A 17,500-nucleotide genomic window follows, 5' to 3' on the forward strand; every position below is an offset into this window, starting at 1 on the left:
GCAATGCTGGTGCGAACCCGGGAGCGCTCCGATGTGTGCTCCAAGGTGCGGCGTGCACGAAGTCCGAGCCCGGTTTGCCCCGGGTGCGCACCTCGCGTGCACCTTCGCCGGGGTGAGCACCTTGGTGTGCAGACCTTGGTTGGGTTGCGCGCCCTGGTGCGCACCAAGGAGCGCTCTGAAGTGTGCTCCAAGGTGCGGCGTGCACGAAGTCGGAGCCCGGTTTGCCCCGGGTGTGCACCTCGGTGTGCGCACCTCGCGTGCACCTTCGCTGCGGTGGGCACCTTGGCTGGGTTGCGCGCCTTGGTGGGCACCATGCAGTGCACGAAGTCGGAGCCCGGATTGCCCCGGGCGCGCACCTCCGCCAGGGTGGGCACCTTGGTGCGCACAACTTGCCTGGGCTGCGCACCAGGAAGGGCTCAAGATGGCACCCGCGTTCCGTTTTTTTCACTATCTTTCAGAACGGAAATTTTAAAATCTCGTTTTTTTTTGCCTTTTCTGGAAATTAGTGAAGGCAGCGCATCAAAGGTGCGCAACGCTGGTGCGAACCTGGGAGCGCTCCGATGTGTGCTCCAAGGTGCGGCGTGCACGAAGTCGGACCCCGGTTTGCCCCGGGTGCGCACCTCGCGTGCACCTTGGTGCGCACACCTTGGCTGGGTTGCGCGCCCTGGTGGGCACCATGGTGCGCACCAAGGAGCGCTCCGAAGTGTGCTCCAAGGTGCGGCGTGCACGAAGTCGGAGCCCGGTTTGCCCCGGGTGCGCACCTCGCGTGCACCTTCGCCGCGGTGGGCACCATGGCGTGCACGAAGTCGGAGCCCGGTTTGCCCCGGGTGCGCACCTCGCGTGCACCTTCGCCGGGGTGGGCACCTTGGTGTGCAGACCTTGGCTGGGTTGCGCGCCCTGGTGGGCACCATGGTGCGCACCAAGGAGCGCTCCGAAGTGTGCTCCAAGGTGCGGCCTGCACGAAGTCGGAGCCCGGTTTGCCCCGGGTGTGCACCTCGGGTGGGCACCTTGGTGCGCATGCCTTGCCTGGGCTGCGCACCAGGGCGGGCTCAAGATGGCACCCGCGTTCCTTTTTTTTCACTATCTTTCAAAACGGAAATTTTAAAATCTCATTTTTTTTTGCCTTTTTCTGGAAATTAGTGAAGGCAGCGCATCAAAGGTGCGCACCTCGCTGCCCACCACGGTGCGCAACGCCGGTGGGCACCCGGGAGTGCTTCGAAGTGTGCTCCAAGGTGCTGCGTGCACGTTGTCGGAGCCCGGTTTGCCCCGGGTGCGCACCTCGCGTGCACCTTCGTCGGGGTGGGCACCTTGGCTGGGTTTGCCCCGGCTGCGCTCCGAAGCGGGGTTATTGGAGCGCCGCCTCTTTTTTTGTCGGAGCGTTTGGTGGGGTTTCTCGCATTGGCTCTTCCGAGGCCCGGTTGCCACCCTGGCGCGCACGAAGTCGGAAGTAGGGTTAATTGCCCGGGTGCGCACCTTTGCCAGGGTGGGCACCTTACCTGGGCTGCGCACCAGGGCGGGCTCAAGATGGCACGCGCGTTCCGTTTTTTTCACTATCTTTCAAAACGGAAATTTTAAAATCTCCTTTTTTTTTTGCCTTTTCTGGAAATTAGTGAAGGCAGCGCATCAAAGGTGCGCACCTCGCTGCCCACCTTGGTGTGCTCTGAGGTGCGCACCCGGGAGCGCTACGAAGTGTGCTCCAAGGTGCGGCGTGCACGTTGTCGGAGCCCGGTTTGCCCCGGGTGCGCACCTCGCCTGCACCTTGGCCGGGGTGGGCACCTTGGCTGGGTTTGCCCAGGGTGCGCTCCGAAGCGGGGTTACTGGAGCGCCCCCTCTTTTTTTGTCAGAGCGTTTGGTGGGGTTTCTCGCATTGGCTCTTCCCAGGCCCGGTTGTTGGGTGCGCTCCCACCCTGGCGCGCGCGAAGTTGGAAGTTGGGTTAATTGCCCGGGCGCGCACCTTCGCCAGGGTGGGCACCTTGGTGCGCACACCTTGGCTGGGCTGCGCACCAGGGCGGGCTCAAGATGGCACCAGCATTCCCTTTTTCTCACTATCTTTCAAAACGGAAATTTTAAAATCTCGTTTTTTTTTTGCCTTTTATGGAAATTAGTGAAGGCATCGCATCAAAGGTGCGCACCTCGCTGCCCACCTTGGTGTGCTCCGAGGTGCCCACCACGGTGCGCAACGCCGGTGCGAACCCGGGAGCGCCCCGATGTGTGCTCCAAGGTGCGGCGTGCACGAAGTCGGACCCCGGTTTGCCCCGGGTGCGCACCTCGCGTGCACCTTGGTGCGCACACCTTGGCTGGGTTGCGCGGCCTGGTGGGCACCATGGTGCGCACCAAGGAGCGCTCCGAAGTGTGCTCCAAGGTGCGGCGTGCACGAAGTCGGAGCCCGGTTTGCCCCGGGTACGCACCTCGCGTGCACCTTCGCCGGGGTGGGCACCTCGGCTGGGTTGCGCGCCCTGGTGCGCACCAAGGAGCGCTCCGAAGTGTGCTCCAAGGTGCGGCGTGCACGAAGTCGGAGCCCGGTTTGCCCCGGGTGCGCACCTTCGCCGCGGTGCGCACCATGGCGTGCACGAAGTCGGAGCCCGGTTTGCCCCGGGTGCGCACCTCGCGTGCACCTTCGGCGGGGTTGCGCGCCCTGGTGGGCACCATGGTGCGCACCAAGGAGCGCTCCGAAGTGTGCTCCAAGGTGCGGCGTGCACGAAGTCGGAGCCCGGTTTGCCCCGGGTGCGCACCTCGCGTGCACCTTCGGCGGGGTTGCGCGCCCTGGTGGGCACCATGGTGCGCACCAAGGAGCGCTCCGAAGTGTGCTCCAAGGTGCGGCGTGCACGAAGTCGGAGCCCGGTTTGCCCCGGGTGCGCACCTCGCGTGCACCTTCGCCGCGGTGGGCACCATGGCGTGCACGAAGTCGGAGCCCGGTTTGCCCCGGGTGCGCACCTCGCGTGCACCTTCGCCGGGGTGGGCACCTCGGCTGGGTTGCGCGCCCTGGTGCGCACCAAGGAGCGCTCCGAAGTGTGCTCCAAGGTGCGGCGTGCACGAAGTCGGAGCCCGGTTTGCCCCGGGTGCGCACCTCGCGTGCACCTTCGCCAGGGTGGGCACCTCGGTGCGCACACCTTCTCAATGTTTTCTTGCCTTTTCTGGAAATTGGTGAAGGCAGCGCATCAAAGGTGCGCACCTCGGTGTGCTCCGAGGTGCGAACCCGAGAGCGCTCCGAGGTGCCCACGAAGTCGAAAGTCGGGTTAATTGCATTGTTTTCCCCGGGTGCGCTCCGAGGTGCGCAACATCGGCGCGCACCAAGGAGGGCTCCGAAGTGTGCTCCAAGGTGCGCACGATGGCGTGCACCTCTGGTGCGCACGATTCGGAGCTCGGTTTGACCGGGGTGCGCACACCTTGGCTGGGTTGCGCACCTTTTGTGCGCTCCAAGGTGCGCACGAAGTCGGAGCTCGGTTTGCCCCGGGTGCGCACCTTCGCCAGGGTGCGCACCTTGATGCGCACGCCTTGGCTGGGCTGCGCACCTTGGTGGGCGCCATGGTGCGCACCTTTCGTGCGCTCCAAGGTGCGCACGAAGTCGGAGCTCGGTTTGCCCCGGGTGCGCACCTTGGTGGGCGCCATGGTGCACTCCGAGGTGCCCAAGATTGGTGCGCACCAAGGAGCGCTCCGAAGTGCGCTCCAAGGTGCGCGCGAAGTCGAAAGTTGGGTTAATTGTCCGGTTTGCCTCGGGTGCGCACCTTGCGTGCACCTTCGCCAGGGTGGGCGCCTTGGTGCGCACACCTTGGCTGGGCTGCGCACACCTTGGCACCCGCGTTTCCTTCATTTTAAATTTTTTTTTTTTACAATCTCTCAAGTGGGAAATTCTATAATCTCAACTTTTTTTGCCTTTTCAGGAAACTTTTGAATGGAGCGCATCATTGGTGCGCTCCGAAGTGTGCTCCAAAGCTCTCTCCAGCTGCGTGCACCTGCCCCGGCCGCGCACCCGGCCCCGCCCAGCTTCGCTCACCTGTCCCGGGCGTCTGGTGCGGAACCTTAGAGTAAGAAACATCACCGTGCACCTTGGCCAACGTGCGCGACTCGACCGAGCGCGCACTGGCCGAGGTGCACACCGATTTCACCTGGGTGCGCGCGCAGCACCTCGGGCGCACCGGGGTGCGCGCACAACGCCCGGGTTGCACCGTGGCCTGTGTGCTCGGGGCGCCTCGGGTGCGCGCTCGGTGTCGCCCCCGCGCGCGCGGTAGTGCGGGCAGCGCACCCCGGCCCGGCCCGGCCCCGACGAGAACGCAAACGGGCAAAAGGTTTATTCAAATAGCATTGCGACGCCCGGCGAAAAACTAAAAAAGGGTGCAACACCGGGACTTCCCGGGAGGTCACCCATCCCAGTACTACTCCGGCCCAAGCGCGCTTAACTGCGGAGTTCTGATGGGATCCGGTGCACTAACGCTGGTATGATCGCACCCGTTATGAGCTTGTCGCAGTGTGTACTTAGCAAACCGCGACCCACGTGCGAATCCACCCCGGCCACCCACCCCCGTCGAGGTGCACACCCTCCCTCGCGAAGTGCGCCCCGTTCGCCAAGTGTGAGCCCTGCCCGGGTGCGCGCACCTTGCTAGGGCGTCGGGTGTGCACCCGGCCCGGCCTACGTGCGTGCACCTGGAGGGGGCGTCGTGTGCGTGCAGTGTCCCGTCTGCAACGCGGTGCCCACACACCACCTCGGGCGCAACGACCTGCGCTCACATGTGGGCCGAGTGCACCTTGGTGCATGTTCGGGGCGCCTCGGGTGCACGCTCGATCTTGCCCCGGTGCACCAAGGCGCTCGGTTTGCCCCGGGTGCGCACTTGGTGCAAGGTGGGCACCCAAAATAGGGATCAAGCACCAAAACACAAGTTTCGGGATGCAAAATGGGACCCAAGGACCACAAATGCGTTCCAAGACCCATGATGGGTCCACGAGAACAAAAATGTGTTCCGAGACTTAATAAACAAATATTGGGTTTTAGGAGAAGAAACATGCTCTGATGCCCAAAACGAGAATCGACCCCGAAAAGGCCACAGGCCAAAAGTGGGATGCGAGACAAAAAAAAATGGGACCCGAGGACCAAAATTGGGTTCCCAGGTCGAAGACAGGGCAACCGGACAAGAAACGACCTCTAAGGCTCGAAATGAGTCCCGACGACTAAAACTTGACAAGAAGCACCCATCAGGCACCCAACTCGACACCCATGGGATGCCGACCCACCCGGGCTTCCACCTAGCACACCTTGGCACCCACCCACCCTCGCACCCAACCTCGCACCCAACTTAGCACCTTTGAACCCACATTGGCACTCACCCTGACCCTGGCACCTTGGAACCCACATTGGCACTCACCTTGACCCTGGCACCCACCTTTGCACTCACCTTGGGACCCACCCTGGCTCCCACCTCGGCACCCACCCAGACACCCACCTTGGTTCCTTGGCACCCACCTTGGATCCTTGGCACCCACCCCGACACCCACCTTGGCACGCAACTTGGCTACTTGCCACCCACCTTGGCTCCTTGACGCCCACCCCGACAACCACCCCGTGACCTACCCTGGCTAGGGTTGGTGCACACCCACCCTGGTGCCCACCTTGGCACCCACCCTATGACCCACCTTGGCACGCACCTTAGTACCCACCCCGTTACCCACCCTAGGACCCACCCCGTGACCCACCTTGGCCAGGGTGGGTGCACCCACCCTGGTGCCCACCTTGGCACCCACCCATCCTAGCACCCAGCCTGTGACCGGGCTTGGAACCCAACCTTGCACCCGCACCCGTCTTGGCCAGTGTGGGTGCGCACCCATCCTGGCACCCACGTTGTGACACACCCTTTAACCCACGCACCCTAGCACCCACGTTGGCACCCACCTTGGAACCCAACCTAGCAACTTGGCACCCACCCCGTGACCCACCTTGGCATCCACCATAGCAGTCGCCGACTTGGCACCCACCTCGGCACCCACCTTGACACTTGTGGACCCACCTTGCCACTCACCCTAGCATCGACCCATCCTAGCACCCACCCTGGCACCTTTGCACCCTAGCACTCACCCATCCTAGCACCTAACCTGTGACCCACCTTGACACTCACCCTCGCACCCACCTTGGAACCCAACCTAGCACCCACCCACCCTGACACCAACCCTAGCACCTACCCACCCTTGCACCCACCCTGTGACCCATCTTGGCACCCACCCATCCTACCACTCAACCTATCACCCACCTTCTCACCCACCTTGGCATCCACCTTAGCACCCACCCACACTGGCACCTTGGCACCCACCTCGGGCAAGGTGGGTGCACACCCACCCTGGCACCCAATTTAGAACCCACCGAGCATGTTACCCACCTTGGCACCCACATTGCAGCCCACCCTAGTACCCACCCTATGACCCACATTGGCATCCACACCCTAGCACCCAGGCACCTCGACACCCGCCTTGACACCCACCCTAGCACTGAACCTGTGACCCACCTTGGAACTCACCCTAGAACCCACCCACCCTGTGAACCACCTTGGCATCCACCTTAGCACCCACCCACCTTGGCACCCACTCTAGCACTCACCCATCCTAACACCCAACTTGTTACCCACCTTGGCACCCGCCCTCGCGTCCACCTTGAAACCCACCCTAGCACCCACCCACGCAGGAGCCCACCTTGGCACCCAACCTAACACCCACGCATCCTGGCACCCAACTTGTGACCCACCTTGGAACCCACCCTAGTACCCACCTTTGAACCCACTATATCACCAACCCACCTTGGCACCCACCCTATGACCCTCTTTGGAATCCACCCTAGCACGCACCCACCCTGGCACCCACCATGGAGCGCACCCTAGCACCCACCCACCTCGGCACGCACCTCAACACCCACCTTGGTGTGCGCACTGCGCCAACCTCTCAAAGACCCTATGTGGTGCGCTCCAAAGTGTACACCTTTGGTGCGCTCCAAGGTGCGCACCTTTGGTGCACACCGAGGTGCACACCAAAGTGTGCACCGAGGTGAGCACCAAAGTGCACTCCAGGGTGCACACCAAGGCGTGCACCTTTGGTGCGGTCAATGCAAACGAATTCGGAAGTTGGGGTCGATGTCCTAATCGCTGCTGCAGACTACACGTATGAGAATCGGACAAATAGCTTTATATAGGGGAGGTGTTGCGTTTGATGGGTCGACTCCCCTGGTTGTGTGCACTGCACCAACTTCAAAGACCCTGTCTTGTTTAAGAAGTCAAAAGTTGGGGTGGATGTCCTAATCATTGCTGCAGTCTACGCATGTATGAGAATCAGACAAATAGCTTATATAGGGGAGGTGTTGCATTCGGTGGGTTGACTCCCCTGGTTGTGCGCACTGCGCCAACCTCAAAGACCCCGCATAGCAGAAGAAGTCGGAAGTCGGATTTTGGTGAGCACCAAGGCGTGCACCTTTGGTGCGGTCAACGCAGACGAATTCAGAAGTTGGGGTGGATGTCCTAATCGTTGTTGCAGGCTACACATGTATGAGAATCAGACAAATAGCTTATATAGGGGAGGTGTTGGGTTTGATGGGTCAACTCCCTTGGTTGTGCGCATTACGCCAACCTCAAAGACCTTGTTTTCGTTAAGAAGTCAAAAGTTGGGGTCAATGTCCTAATGGCTCCTGCAGGCTACACATGTATGAGAATCGGACAAATAGCTTATATAGGGGAGGTGTTGGGTTTGATGGGTCGACTCCCCTGGTTGTGCGCATTACGTCAACCTCAAAGACCTTGTTTTCGTTAAGAAGTCAAAAGTTGGGGTCGATGTCCTAATTGCTCCTGTAGACTACACATGTATGAGAATCAGACAAATAGCTTATATAGGGGAGGTGTTGGGTTTGATGGGTTGACTCCCCTAGTTGTTCGCATTACACCAACCTCAAAGACCTTGTTTTCGTTTAGAAGCCGAAAGTTGGGGTCGATGTCCTAATTGCTCCTGCAGGCTACGCATGTATGAGAATCAGACAAATAGCTTATATAGGGGAGGTGTTGGGTTTGATGGGTCGACTCCCCTGGTTGTGCGCATTGCGCCAACCTCAAAGACCCTGCATTGCGGATGAAGTCGAAAGTCAGAGTTTGGTGTGCTACAAGGTGTGGTCGAAGGTGCTCACCTAGGTGTGCACCTTTGGAGCACAGGAAAAGTGCCCTCCAAAAGTGCGCACCTTTGGAGTGCACAAAAGTGCCCTCCAAAAGTGCGCACCTTTGGAGCGCAGAAAAGTGCCCTCCAAAAAGTGCCCTCCAAAAGTGCGCACCTTTGGAGCGCAGAAAAGTGCCCTCCAAAAAGTGCCCTCCAAAAGTGCGCACCTTTGGAGCGCAGAAAAGTGCCCTCCAAAAAGTGCCCTCCAAAAGTGCGCACCTTTGGAGCGCAGAAAAGTGCCCTCCAAAAGTGCGCACCTTTGGAGCGCAGAAAAGTGCCCTCCAAAAAGTGCCCTCCAAAAGTGCGCACCTTTGGAGCGCAGAAAAGTGCCCTCCAAAAAGTGCCCTCCAAAAGTGCGCACCTTTGGAGCGCAGAAAAGTGCCCTCCAAAAAGTGCCCTCCAAAAGTGCGCACCTTTGGAGCGCAGAAAAGTGCCCTCCAAAAAGTGCCCTCCAAAAGTGCGCACCTTTGGAGCGCAGAAAAGTGCCCTCCAAAAAGTGCCCTCCAAAAGTGCGCACCTTTGGAGCGCAGAAAAGTGCCCTCCAAAAGTGCGCACCTTTGGAGCGCACAAAAGTGCCCTCCAAAAGTGCGCACTTTTGGTGCGCACCAAGGCGCTGGTTCGGTCGTTGCAGGCGAGTTCGGAAGTTGGGGTCGATGTCCTGAGCGGAGGTGCAAACTACACAGGTGTCGGAATCGGACAAATAGCTTATATAGGGGAGGTGTATGCTTCGATGGGTCGACTCCCCAGGTTGAGCGCACCGCGCCAACCTCAAAGACCCTACGGTATGGATGAAGTCGGAAGTTGGGTCCGATGACCAATTCGATTAGTAGGTATGCTCATGAGGTCGGAATTTGGGTCCGATGACTTGCCATGTGCAGGAAGGCGAATGTTGACACTGTGCGTTGCAAGGTGCACACCAAGGCGCTGGTGCGGTCTTTTTAGTCGAGTTCGGAAGTTGGGGTCGATGTCCTGATCGGAGGTGCAAGCTACACAGGTGTGGGAATCGGACAAATAGCTTATATAGGGGAGGTGTATGCTTCGTTGGGTCGACTCCCCGGGTTGAGCGCACCGCGCCAACCTCAAAGACCCTACGGTATGGATGAAGTCGGAAGTTGGGTCCGATGACCGATTCGATATGTAGGCATACTCGCGAGGTCGGAATTTGGGTCCGATGACCTGCCACGTGCAGGAAGGCGAATGTTGGCACTGTGCGTTGCAAGGTGCGCACCAAGGCGCTGGTTCGGTCGTTGGAGGCGAGTTCGGAAGTTGGGGTCGATGTCTTGATCGGAGGTGCAAACTACACAGGTGTGGGAATCGGACAAATAGCTTATATAGGGGAGGTGTATGCTTCGTTGGGTCGACTCCCCGGGTTGAGCGCACCGCGCCAACCTCAAAGACCCTACGGTATGGATGAAGTCGGAAGTTGGGTCCGATGACCGATTCGATATGTAGGCATACTCGCGAGGTCGGAATTTGGGTCCGATGACCTGCCATGTGCAGGAAGGCGAATGTTGGGACTGTGCGTCGCAAGGTGCGCACCAAGGCGCTGGTGCCGTCGTTGCAGTCGAGTTCGGAAGTTGGGGTCGATGTCCTGGTCAGAGGTGCAAACTACACAGGTGTGGGAATCGGACAAATAGCTTATATAGGGGAGGTGTATGCTTCGATGGGTCGACTCCCTGGGTTGAGCGCACCGCGCCAACCTCAAAGACCCTACAGTATGGATGAAGTCGGAAGTTGGGTCCGATGACCGATTCGATACGTAGGCATATTGGCGAGGTCTGAATTTGTGTCCGATGACCTGCCATGCGCAGGAAGGCGGAATTTGGGTCCGATGACCGAGTTGATGGCGTGCCATGCGCAGAAAGGCGGAATTTGGGTCCGATGACCGAGTTGATGTTGATGGCCCGCCATGCACAGGAAGGCGGAATTTGGGTCCGATGACCGATTTGAAGGCGTGCCATACGCAAAAAGGCGGAGTTTGGGTCCGATGACCGAGTTGATATTGATGGCCCGCCATGCGCAGGAAGGCGGAATTTGGGTCCGATGACCTGACATACGCATGGAGTCCGACTCGGGGGCCGATGTTCGATTCGATGACTTGCATTGTGGGTAAAGTCGGAAGTTGTGGTCTTTGACCCGATTCGATGACCAGACTTCGGCTGCTTGAGAATCGGACAAATAACTTATATAGGGGAGGTAGTGTTCTCGAGCATCCTCCCCCCGTGCCCGTTTATGTCGATTGATGCTGGTGCTCGACTGGTTGGAGCGCTCGGATGCAAAAATCTTGCACCAGGATTTATCGATTGTGATGGACACGGCAAGTCTCCTGATTGCTATGCAGGAGCTCATCGTGAATCTCTATGCGGCCTTGGTATGGACTCGACCTGCGGAATGGTTCGGCAATGGTAGTCGCTCCAACACGTCCTTGCAATGGCCACAGAGGTGATTCGACTAGAGCTCCAGTCTAGCTTTTGGGTTGCTTGGCGGACTGGTATAGCCGCGATCGAGTTCCGGCCATGAACGTTTTAGATAGCTCTTGGGCTTTCTGGGACGGAAGTCGGAAGTTTGGGCTGTTGTCCGATTTGATGACCATTCTTCGGATGTGTGAGAATCGGACAAATAACTTATATAGGGGACTGTGTTGTCTCACGCAGCCCCCTCCGTGCCCCTCTATCTCGACCGATGTTGGTGCTTGAAAGGGTTGGGATCGCTCGGATTTATAAACGTGCACCACCATTTGTCGAGTGTGAGGGACGCGGCAGGTCTCCTAAATGCTATGCGGGCGCTCTCTGAGAATCTCTATCCGGCCTCGACACAGACTAGTCTTGCTGAATGGTTTGGCACTGGTAGTCGATCCAACACGTCGTTGTTGTGGCCGCCTAGGCGATTCGATTCGAGCCCCCGTCTAGCTTTTGGGTTGCTTGGCGGATTTTGCCCTATCCGCAAGTGAGCTCGGTCCCTAAACGTTCGAGAAACCCGATTGCTATGCGCCGACTCTCTTTCTTGCGAGCCTCCATCTAGCTTTTGGGTCTCTACGGAACGGAAGTCGGAATCTGGGACCGTTGTTTGATTCGACGAGGCAGACTACGGTTGTGCGAGAATCGGACAAATAACTTATATAGGGGAGGTGTTGACTGGAGCATTCTCCCCCGTGCCCCTCTAACTCGACCAATGCTGGCGCTCGAACGGTGGTAGCGCTCGGATTTTCATTGAGCGCCAGCATTGGTCGATTTAGAGGGGCATGCGAGATTCCCGAATGCTATGCGAGGGCTCTAACGGAAATGTCTATTGGTTTCGGTATGGATGCAATTGCGAGTGGTTCGGCAAAGGTAGTCGTTCCGATGCGTCCATGTCGTGGCCAAATCGATAATTCGATTTGAGCCCTCGTATAGCATTTGGGTCTCTCGATGTGATTCCGCATTCCAGTCCCTTTGGGCACTGCTTGAGCCGCATCCCAGGGGGTTCCCTTCCCAATAATCTGCCTCGCAACCCGATTGCTATGCGGTGAGGCTCCTCGGCCGCCTCGGAACTATCTGTGTATCAGACGCATCGCGGGATAAGGGGTTGGCAACGGTAGTCGCCCCAAGCGCGTCCGATGCTTGGACCATTCCGAGGTGGCCCTGAAGCCTCTTCCGTCTAGCCGTTGGGTCCTTCTCGCCGCATCCCTCGCCTCGCACCCCGATTGCTATGCGGTGAGGCTCCTCGGCCGCCTCGGAACTATCTGTGTATCGGACGCGTCGCGGGATAAGGGGTTGTCACTGGTAGTCGCCCCAAGCGCGTCCGATGCTTGGACCATTCCGAGGCGGCCCTGAAGCCTCTTCCGTCTAGCCGTTGGGTCCTTCTCGCCGCATCCCTCGCCTCGCACCCCGATTGCTATGCGGTGAGGCTCCTCGGCCGCCTCGGAACTATCTGTGTATCGGACGCGTCGCGGGATAAGGGGTTGTCATTGGTAGTCGCCCCAAGCGCGTCCGATGCTTGGACCATTCCGAGGCGGCCCTGAAGCCTCTTCCGTCTAGCCGTTGGGTCCTTCTCGCCGCATCCCTCGCCTCGCACCCCGATTGCTATGCGGTGAGGCTCCTCGGCCGCCTCGGAACTATCTGTGTATCGGACGCGTCGCGGGATAAGGGGTTGTCACTGGTAGTCGCCCCAAGCGCGTCCGATGCTTGGACCATTCCGAGGCGGCCCTGAAGCCTCTTCCGTCTAGCCGTTGGGTCCTTCTCGCCGCATCCCTCGCCTCGCACCCCGATTGCTATGCGGTGAGGCTCCTCGGCCGCCTCGGAACTATCTGTGTATCGGACGCGTCGCGGGATAAGGGGTTGTCACTGGTAGTCGCCCCAAGCGCGTTCGATGCTTGGACCATTCCGAGGCGGCCCTGAAGCCTCTTCCGTCTAGCCGTTGGGTCCTTCTCGCCGCATCCCTCGCCTCGCACCCCGATTGCTATGCGGTGAGGCTCCTCGGCCGCCTTGGAACTATCTGTGTATCGGACGCGTCGCGGGATAAGGGGTTGTCACTGGTAGTCGCCCCAAGCGCGTCCGATGCTTAGACCATTCCGAGGCGGACCCGAAGCCTCTTCCGTCTAGCCGTTGGGTCCTTCTCGCCGCATCCTTCGCCTCGCACCCCGATTGCTATGCGGTGAGGCTCCTCGGCCGCCTCGGAACTATCTGTGTATCGGACGCGTCGCGGGATAAGGGGTTGTCACTGGTAGTCGCCCCAAGCGCGTCCGATGCTTGGACCATTCCGAGGCGGACCCGAAGCCTCTTCCGTCTAGCCGTTGGGTCCTTCTCGCCGCATCCCTCGCCTCGCACCCCGATTGCTATGCGGTGAGGCTCCTCGGCCGCCTTGGAACTATCTGTGTATCGGACGCGTCGCGGGATAAGGGGTTGTCACTGGTAGTCGCCCCAAGCGCGTCCGATGCTTGGACCATTCCGAGGCGGACCCGAAGCCTCTTCCGTCTAGCCGTTGGGTCCTTCTCGCCGCATCCCTCGCCTCGCACCCCGATTGCTATGCGGTGAGGCTCCTCGGCCGCCTTGGAACTATCTGTGTATCGGACGCGTCGCGGGATAAGGGGTTGTCACTGGTAGTCGCCCCAAGCGCGTCCGATGCTTGGACCATTCCGAGGCGGACCCGAAGCCTCTTCCGTCTAGCCGTTGGGTCCTTCTCGCCGCATCCCTCGCCTCGCACCCCGATTGCTATGCGGTGAGGCTCCTCGGCCGCCTTGGAACTATCTGTGTATCGGACGCGTCGTGGGATAAGGGGTTGTCACTGGTAGTCGCCCCAAGCGCGTCCGATGCTTGGACCATTCCGAGGCGGCCCCGAAGCCTCTTCCGTGTAGCCGTTGGGTCCTTCTCGCCGCATCCCTCGCCTCGCACCCCGATTGCTATGCGGTGAGGCTCCTCGGCCGCCTTGGAACTATCTGTGTATCGGACGCGTCGCGGGATAAGGGGTTGTCACTGGTAGTCGCCCCAAGCGCGTCCGATGCTTGGACCATTCCGAGGCGGCCCCGAAGCCTCTTCCGTGTAGCCGTTGGGTCCTTCTCGCCGCATCCCTCGCCTCGCACCCCGATTGCTATGCGGTGAGGCTCCTCGGCCGCCTTGGAACTATCTGTGTATCGGACGCGTCGCGGGATAAGGGGTTGTCACTGGTAGTCGCCCCAAGCGCGTCCGATGCTTGGACCATTCCGAGGCGGACCTGAAGCCTCTTCCCTCTAGCCGTTGGGGCTTTCTCGCCGCATCCCTCGCCTCGCACCCTGATTGCTATGCTGTGAGGCTCCTCGGCCGCCTTGGAACTATCTGTGTATCGGACGCATCGCGGGATAAGGGGTTGGCAGTGGTAGTCGCCCCAAGCGCATCCGATGCTTGGACCATTCCGAGGCGGCCCTGCAGCCTCTTCCGTCTAGCCGTTGGGGCCATCTCGCCGCATCCCCCACCTCGCACCACGATTGCTATGCGGTGAGGCTCCTTGGCCGCCTCGGAACTATCTGTGTATCGGACGCATCGCGGGATAAGGGGTTGTCACTGGTAGTCGCCCCAAGCGCGTCCGATGCTTGGACTATTCCGAGGCGGCCCTGCAGCCTCTTCCGTCTAGCCGTTGGGGCCATCTCGCTGCATCCCCCACCTCCTCGGCCGCCTCGGAACTATCTGTGTATCGGACGCATCGCGGGATAAGGGGTTGGCAGTGGTAGTCGCCCCAAGCGCGTCCGATGCTTGGACTATTCCGAGGCAGCCCTGCAGCCTCTTCCGTCTAGCCTTTGGGGCCATCTCGCCGCATCCCTCGCCTCGCACCCCGATTGCTATGCGGTGAGGCTCCTCGGCCGCCTGGGAACTATCTTCGTATCGGACGCATCGCGGGATAAGGGGTTGTCACTGGTAGTCGCCCCAAGCGCGTCCGATGCTTGGACTATTCCGAGGCGGCCCTGTGGCCTCTTCCGTCTAGCCGTTGGGGCCATCTCGCCGCATCCCCCACCTCGCACCCCGATTGCTATGCGGTGAGGCTCTTCGGCCGCCTTGGAACTATCTTCGTATCGGACGCATTGCGGGATAAGGGGTTGTCACTGGTAGTGGCCCCAAGCGCGTCCGATGCTTGGACTATTCCGAGGCGGCCCTGCAGCCTCTTCCGTCTAGCCGTTGGGGCCATCTCGCCGCATCCCCCACCTCGCACCCCGATTGCTATGCGGTGAGGCTCCTCGGCCGCCTTGGAACTATCTTCGTATCGGACGCATCGCGGGATAAGGGGTTGTCACTGGTAGTCGCCCCAAGCGCGTCCGATGCTTGGACTATTCCGACGCGGCCCTGTGGCCTCTTCCGTCTAGCCGTTGGGGCCATCTCGCCGCATCCCCCACCTCGCACCCCGATTGCTATGCGGTGAGGCTCCTCGGCCGCCTTGGAACCATCTTCGTATCGGACGCATCGCGGGATAGGGGGCTGTCACTGGTAGTCGCCCCAAGCGTGTCCGATGCTTGGACCATTCCTAGGCGGCCCTGAAGCCTCTTCCGTCTAGCCGTTGGGGCCTTCCCGCCCCATCCCTCGCCTCGCACCCCCGATTGCTATGCGGTGAGGCTCCTCGGCCGCCTTGGAACCATCTGTGTATCGGACGCATCGCGGGATAAGGGGTTGGCACTGGCAGTCGCCCCAAGCGCGTCCGATGCTTGGACCATTCCGAGGTGGCCCTGAAGCCTCTTCCGTCTAGCCGTTGGGGCCTTCCCGCCCCATCCCTCGCCTCGCACCCCGATTGATATGCGGTGAGGCTCCTCGGCCGCCTTGGAACTATCTGTGTATCGGACGCATCGCGGGATAAGGGGTTGGCACTGGTAGTCGTCCCAATCGCATCCGATGCTTGGACCATTCCGAGGCGGCCCTGCAGCCTCTTCCGTTTAGCCGTCGGGGCCTTCCCGCCGCATCCCTCGCCTCGCATCCCGATTCCTATGCGGTGAGTCTTCTCGGCCGCCGCGGAACTATACCTGTTATTGCTACTGCATCCTTCGGCTGGTAACCTCCTCTGCCGCCTTGGAACGTTCTCTTTGTCGGACGCGTCGCGGGATAAGGGGTTGGCACTGGTAGTCGCCCCAAGCGCGCCCGATGCATAGACCGCTCCGAGTCGACCTTGCTTTCAGCCTCTCACATGCATAGACCTCTCTGAGTCGACCCTGCAGCCTCTCACGTTTAGCCTTTGGAATCTCGCCTCACAACATGATTGCTATCCTTGATGCATCCCTTGCCTCGAGCCCTGATTGCTTTCTTGGCTGCATCCCTCCTCTCCTCACAGCCCGGTTGTCATCACTGCTTCATCCGTCGCTTCATGCATTCTGGCTGCTGGGCCCTTCCCACCGCACACCTCGATTGCTATCTCTTCTGCATCACACACCCCGATTGCTATCTCTGCTACATCCCTCGGCTCTCACTTCTGCATCCTTCGCCTCACACCTCGATTGCTATCAATGCTGCATCCGTAACCTCACACCCCGATTGCTATGCGGGGAGGCTCCTTGGCCGCCTTGGAAATTTCTGTGTGTCGGACGCACCGCGGGATAAGGGGTTGGCACTGGTAGTCGCCCCAAGTGCGCCCGATTCTTAGACCGCTTCGAGGTGACCTCGTAGCCTCTTTCGTCCAGGCTTCCTGCCTTCAACGCCCTTTTTACACCTCGATTGCTATGCGCGGGCTCGTTGGCGTCTATCACCTCTCTGCGAAGAGTGGCACGATGATTGTTGGGGTAAATCGTAGCAGTCCGATCTCTGGCCTTGGGCCATTGTGAGGGCTGATCGATTTCCTGTGCGCATCTCGTGTTCGCCCAGTAACAGACTCGACGACTTGTAATCGGTCTTGTTCCCGATTGTTCCTGGAGGTAGTCTTCGGAACTCTTGGATTTGACCTGTCACTCGAACTGTCCTCTTCCGAGGATGCTTGTGTGTGTGTGCTTGTGCCATTTCCTTGGCGGTATTAACGAGATATTAAAGAGCGGAGTGAGCGCCTCGCCCAGCTATGTTTGGGGCTCTCACTCCCTTACCCGGTGTGCGACCGCTTTGCACGTAGGTTGCGGAGCATCGCGACTCTTTCGATGTTTGGCGGTTGTCTTCCGGTGATGCGTTGGTCCCGAAGTGCACGTTACTAGCATTTCTGCCATTGTTCTCGATCTTTGGCACGTTCCTTCGTTGCAATTGGATATATATCTCCGTTTATACGCGCAGGCTTCTCCCGCCTATTCAGCGCTGTCCCACTCTCAGCACTCTCGTGGTCTCCTTGGCTTCTCTCTCCCGTGAGCGAGCTCTCTTCTCGAGTCTTTTCCATGTCCCATGGAGGTTGCCTTGCGAAATTCGGGCACACAAACGTGACCGGATAAGAGCGGAATTGCCTATGAGGAGAAGCTCACCTTAGGGAGCAGCAATGCCGAGTGTTTCGACAGAGGGTAGAGGGGGCGTTGTTTGGGCGGTTGCACAAAAGAGTGCTACGTTTGCACTGAAGGTTGCTTCTTCGTCTCCGACGAACTCTTCGAGGCAAAAAAGCTTGTTTACGGGGTCGAGGTGGGACTGTTCGTGCGAGTTGCGCCACCAAAAGTGCGTAGGGGGCATATACCTGGGAAATGGATGTCTCTGAGTGGCCTTACTCGGTCGCGTGCACGGTGCATTCTCTAACGGCAGGACTGTCGCGAGCATGTGCGGTTCGGATGTTTTCGGGTAAAGGGTTCCGTACGGGATGTTCTTCCCAGGCTCCTGTGAACCGAGACTCTGCATCGTCATGCTCCGGCTCCCGTGGGTGCTTCATGCCTCGTCGAGCTGTTTGTCGTGGACGATTAAGGCCGAGGCCTTCCTTCGAGAGGGGAATTGTTCAGGCTGGTCGA

General features: G+C 59.7%; 1 non-coding gene across 1 annotated transcript; it reads right to left on the reverse strand.

Moving 5' to 3' along the window:
- Window positions 1-4,329: 4,329 nt before the first annotated feature.
- LOC131865020 (5S ribosomal RNA) lies at window positions 4,330-4,448 on the reverse strand. Its single transcript, XR_009363746.1, has one exon. It is a non-coding gene; the product is annotated as a 5S ribosomal RNA (ribosomal RNA).
- Window positions 4,449-17,500: the final 13,052 nt, after the last annotated feature.

Source organism: Cryptomeria japonica, unplaced genomic scaffold, assembly GCF_030272615.1.
Source record: "Cryptomeria japonica unplaced genomic scaffold, Sugi_1.0 HiC_scaffold_100, whole genome shotgun sequence".
Taxonomy (NCBI): Eukaryota; Viridiplantae; Streptophyta; class Pinopsida; order Cupressales; family Cupressaceae; genus Cryptomeria; species Cryptomeria japonica.